This window comes from Oncorhynchus keta, chromosome 22 (assembly GCF_023373465.1).
Source record: "Oncorhynchus keta strain PuntledgeMale-10-30-2019 chromosome 22, Oket_V2, whole genome shotgun sequence".
In the NCBI taxonomy this organism is placed as follows: domain Eukaryota; kingdom Metazoa; phylum Chordata; class Actinopteri; order Salmoniformes; family Salmonidae; genus Oncorhynchus; species Oncorhynchus keta.
The window spans coordinates 25277750-25283749 of record NC_068442.1 but is presented as its reverse complement, the minus strand read 5'-3'; positions in this window follow the sequence as shown (position 1 = coordinate 25283749).

The following is a 6000-nucleotide window of genomic DNA, read 5'->3' as shown; positions in this document are numbered from 1 at the left end:
TTCCTCAACCCGCATTCCATATCTGTATGGCCGGTATTGTGAACCGCCAAAATACAGTGGGGCAAAAAATAATTTAGTCAGCCACCAATTGTGCAAGTTCTCACACTTAAAAAGATGAGATGCCTGTAATTTTCATCATAGGTACACGTCAACTATGACAGACAAAATGAGGGGGGAAAAATCCAGAAAATCACATTGTAGGATTTTTAATTAATTTATTAGCATGGTGGAAAATAAGTATTTGGTCAATAACGAAAGTTTCTCAATACTTTGTTATATACGCTTTGTTGGCAATGGCAGAGGTCAAACGTTTTCTGTAAGTCTTCACAAGGTTTTTACACACTGTTGCTGGTATTTTGGCCCATTCTGTAACGGCGTTCTTCGTTTGTAGAAAGAGAGTCGGACCGAAATGCAGCGTGGTGGTTACTCATGTCTTTAATAAATGAAGAGCGATACATGAAATAACTTATACAAAAGCAAAACAACAAACGGAACGTGAAAACCTAATTACAGCCTATCTGGTGAAACTACACAGAGACAGGAACAATCACCCACGAAATACAAAGCGAAACCCAGGCTACCTAAATACGGTTCCCAATCAGAGACAATGAGAATCACCTGACTCTGATTGAGAACCGCCTCAGGCAGCCAAGCCCATACAACACCCCTACTCAGCCGCAATCCCAATAACCACAAAACCCCAATACGAAATACAACAAAACAAACCCATGTCACACCCTGGCCTGACCAAACAATCAAAGAAAACACAAAACACTAAGACCAAGGCGTGACACATTCCTCCATGCAGATCTCCTGTAGAGCAGTGATGTTTTGGGGCTGTTGCTGGGCAACACGGACTTTCAACTCCCTCCAAAGATTTTCTATGGGGTTGAGATCTGGAGACTGGCTAGGCCACTCCAGGACCTTGAAATGCTTCTTATGAAGCCACTCCTTCGTGTGTTTGGGATCATTGTCGTGCTGAAAGATCCAGCCACGTTTCATCTTCAATGCCCTTGCCGATGGAAGGAGGTTTCACTCAAAATCTCACAATGCATGGCCCCATTCATTCTTTCCTTTACACGGATCAGTCGTCCTGGTCCCTTTGCAGAAAAACATTTACATTTACATTACATTTAAGTCATTTAGCAGACGCTCTTATCCAGAGCGACTTACAAAATTGGTGCATACACCTTATGGCATCCAGTGGAACAGCCACTTACATCTAAATCTTTTTTTTTTTTGGGGGAGAAGGGGGAGAAGGATTACTTACCCTTACTTACCCTATCCTAGGTATTCCTTGAAGAGGTGGGGTTTCAGGTGTCTCCGGAAGGTGGTGATTGACTCCGCTTTCCTGGCGTCGTGAGGGAGTTTGTTCCACCATTGGGGGCCAGAGCAGCGAACAGTTTTGACTGGGCTGAGCGGGAACTGTACTTCCTCAGTGGTAGGGAGGCGAGCAGGCCAGAGGTGGATGAACGCAGTGCCCTTGTTTGGGTGTAGGGCCTGATCAGAGCCTGGAGGTACTGAGGTGCCGTTCCCCTCACAGCTCCGTAGGCAAGCACCATGGTCTTGTAGCGGATGCGAGCTTCAACTGGAAGCCAGTGGAGAGCGGAGGAGCGGGGTGACGTGCGAGAACTTGGAAGGTTGAACACCAGACGGGCTGCGGCGTTCTGGATGAGTTGTAGGGTTTAATGGCACAGGCAGGGAGCCCAGCCAACAGCGAGTTGCAGTAATCAAGACGGGAGATGACAAGTGCCTGGATTAGGACCTGCGCCGCTTCCTGTGTGAGGCAGGGTCGTACTCTGCGGATGTTGTAGAGCATGAACCTACAGGAACGGGACACCGCCTTGATGTTAGTTGAGAACGTCAGGGTGTTGTCCAGGATCACGCCAAGGTTCTTAGCGCTCTGGGAGGAGGACACAGTGGAGTTGTCAACCGTGATGGCGAGATCATGGAACGGGCAGTCCTTCCCCGGGAGGAAGAGGAGCTCCGTCTTGCTGAGGTTCAGCTTGAGGTGGTGATCCGTCATCCACACTGATATGTCTGCCAGACATGCAGAGATGCGATTCGCCACCTGGTCATCAGAAGGGGGAAAGGAGAAGATTAATTGTGTGTCGTCTGCATAGCAATGATAGGAGAGACCATGTGAGGTTATGACAGAGCCAAGTGACTTGGTGTATAGCGAGAATAAGAGAGGGCCTAGAACAGAGCCCTGGGGACACCAGTGGTGAGAGCGCGTGGTGAGGAGACAGATTCTCGCCACGCCACCTGGTAGGAGCGACCTGTCAGGTAGGACGCAATCCAAGCGTGGGCCGCGCCGGAGATGCCCAACTCGGAGAGGGTGGAGAGGAGGATCTGATGGTTCACAGTATCGAAGGCAGCCGATAGGTCTAGAAGGATGAGAGCAGAGGAGAGAGAGTTAGCTTTAGCAGTGCGGAGCGCCTCCGTGATACAGAGAAGAGCAGTCTCAGTTGAATGACTAGTCTTGAAACCTGACTGATTTGGATCAAGAAGGTCATTCTGAGAGAGATAGCGGTAGAGCTGGCCAAGGACGGCACGCTCAAGAGTTTTGGAGAGAAAAGAGAGAAGGGATACTGGTCTGTAGTTGTTGACATCGGAGGGATCGAGTGTAGGTTTTTTCAGAAGGGGTGCAACTCTCGCTCTCTTGAAGACGGGAGGGACGTAGCCAGCGGTCAGGGATGAGTTGATGAGCGAGGTGAGGTAAGGGAGAAGGTCTCCGGAAATGGTCTGGAGAAGAGAGGAGGGGATAGGGTCAAGCGGGCAGGTTGTTGGGCGGCCGGCCGTCACAAGACGCGAGATTTCATCTGGAGAGAGAGGGAGAAAGAGGTCAGAGCATAGGGTGGGGCAGTGTGAGCAGAACCAGCGGTGTCGTTTGACTTAGCAAACGAGGATCGGATGTCGTCGACCTTCTTTTCAAAATGGTTGACGAAGTCATCTGCAGAGAGGGAGGAGGGGGGGGAGGATTCAGGAGGGAGGAGAAGGTGGCAAAGAGCTTCCTAGGGTTAGAGGCAGATGCTTGGAATTTAGAATGGTAGAAAGTGGCTTTAGCAGCAGAGACAGAGGAGGAAAATGTAGAGAGGAGGGAGTGAAAGGATGCCAGGTCCGCAGGGAGGCGAGTTTTCCTCCATTTCCGCTCGGCTGCCCGGAGCCCTGTTCAGACCAAAAGCATGATGTTTCCACCCCCATGCTTCACAGTAGGTACGGTGGTCTTTGGATGCAACTCGGCATTCTTTGTCCTCCAAACACGACGAGTTGAGTTTTTACCAAAAAGTTATATTTTGGTTTGATTTGACCATATGACATTCTCCCAATCTTCTTCTGGATCATCCAAATGCTCTCTTACAAACTTCAGACGGGCCAGGACATGTACTGGCTTAAGCAGGAGGACACGTCTGGCACTGCAGGATTTGAGTCCCTGGCGGCGTCGTGTGTTACTGATGGTAGGCTTTGTTACTTTGGTCCCAGCTCTCTGCAGGTCATTCACTAGGTCCCCCCGTGTGGTTCTGGGATTTTTGCTCACCGTTCTTGTGATCATTTTAACCCCACGGGGTGAGATCTTGCGTGGAGCCCCAGGTCGAGGGAGATTATCAGTGGTCTTGTATGTCTTCCATTTCCTAATAATTGCTCCCACAGTTGATTTCTTCAAACCAAGCTGCTTACCTATTGCAGATTCAGTCTTCCCAGCCTGGTGCAGGTCTACAATTGTGTTTCTGGTGTCCTTCGACAGCTCTTTGGTCTTGGCCATAGTGGAGTTTGGAGTGTGACTGTTTGAGATTGTGGACAGGTGTCTTTTATACTGATAACAAGTTCAAACAGGTGCCATTCATACAGGTAACGAGTGGAGGACAGAGGAGCCTCTTAAAGAATAAGTTACAGTTCTGTGAGAACCAGAAATCTTGCTTGTTTGTAGGTGACCAAATACTTATTTTCCACCATAATTTGCAAATATATTCATTAAAAATCCTACAATGTGATTTTCTGGATTTTTTTTCTCATTTTGTCTGTCATAGTTGAAGTGTACCTATGATGGAAATTACAGGCCTCTCTCATCTTTTTAAGTGGGAGAGTGGGAGGGAAAAGTGGGAGGCATTTGCATATGGTAGAGAGGATCTCCTGGTCGCCTATAGAGAGCTGCTAAGATGAAGGATGTTAACCTCTAGGGCACAGGAGACGCTCACGTCCCACCAGGCCAACATCCGGTGAAAATACAGAGAGCTAACATTTTAAATATATCATTCGTTGTATTAAACATTCTTGTAAATACATGTATCTTACATAATTTAAAAGATGACATAATTACATAATTTATTAATTCTGCCGCTGTGTCAGATTTCAAAAAGGTTTACTGCAAAAGCAAACATGCTATTTTCTGAGGACGGCGCCCCACACGCATTAGCGTCACAAAAGTCAGAAATAACAATAAAAAAATTGCTTATCATTGAAGATCTTCCTCTGGTGGCAATGTCAGGTGTCCTAACTACACAGTGAATGTTCATTATTTTTGATAAAATCAATTTTTATAGTCTAACACGAAACATTTGTAAACTGGTTGCGTCGTGATTTCCGTCTCATTCTACTTTGGACGAAGCGTTCGTGGTAATTACACACACTAAACAAACATTTCTCCAGTCATGGTTGGTTTCATTGCAATCCTCTGGTTGATGCTAACCCAACCATACACGATGGAAGACACCAATCAATGACCTAATTGCACACCAATGGTAGGACCGGTCTATCGTTGATTGACTGAATTTTGGCCCAATGACCACTGATCATCTTGAAATATAGCTTGGAAGATAGGCAATGAGCTGAGGTAAACGGAAATATGTAATGGTTATACGTTTGTCGTAAACTCTGGCGTAAAAGAGGTTCATTCGCCATTGCAAATCCTACTTGACGGAGCCACAACTGTTATGCATAGCAGTACATATTCAATAGCATTTTCAACAAGTTTATATATTTAAATTATTATATTTTTCTACATTCAATTCACATTTCCACAAAATTATAAGTGTCATCTGCAATCTTGATGATTGAGTTGGAGGCATGCATGGTCACGCAGTCATGGGTGAACAGGGGGTACAGCAGAGGGCTGAGAATGCACCCTTGTGGGGCCCCAGTGTTGAGGATCAGTGGGGTGGAGATGTTGTTTCCTATCCTCACCACCTGGGGTCGGCCCATCAAAGTCCAGAACCCAGATGCACAGGGCGGGGTCGAGACCCAGGGTCTCGGGCTTATTGATGAGTTTGGAGGGTACTATGGTGTTAAATACTGAGCTGTAGTAGATGAACAGCATTCTTACATAGGTATTCCTCATTTCCAGATGGGTTAGGCCAGTGTACATTCTGATTGCCATTGTATCGTCTGTGTACCTATTGGGGCGGTAAGCAAATTGGAGTAGGTCTAGCGTGTCAAGTCGGGTGGAGGTTATATGATCCTTGACTAGTCTCTCAAAGCACTTCATGATGACGGAAGTGAGTGCTATGGGGCAATAGTCATTTAGCTCAGTTACCTTGGCTTTCTTGGGAACAGGAACAATGGTGGCCCTCTTGAAGCATGTGGGAACAGCAGACTGGGATATGGATTGATTGAATATGTCCGTAAACACACCAGCCAACTGGTCTGCGCATGCTCTGAGGACGCGGCTAGGGATGCCGTCTGGGCCGTCAGCCCTGCAAGGGTTAACACGTTTAAATGTTTTACTCACGTTGGCTGCGGTGAAGGAAAGCCCGCAGGTTTTTGGTAGCGAGCCGTGTCGGTGGCACTGTATTGTCCTCAAAGTTAAACAAAGAAGTTGTTTAGATTATCTGGAAGCAAGACAAAGGGGTCCTCGACGGGGCTGGTTCAGTTTTTGTCATCCATGATTGACTGTAGACCCTGCCACATACCTCTCGTGTGTGATCCGTTTAATTGAGACTCTAAAACAACACTCACGGTGTACAGGTGTAAAAGAAATAAGGGTGTTTGCATCCTCAACACCAT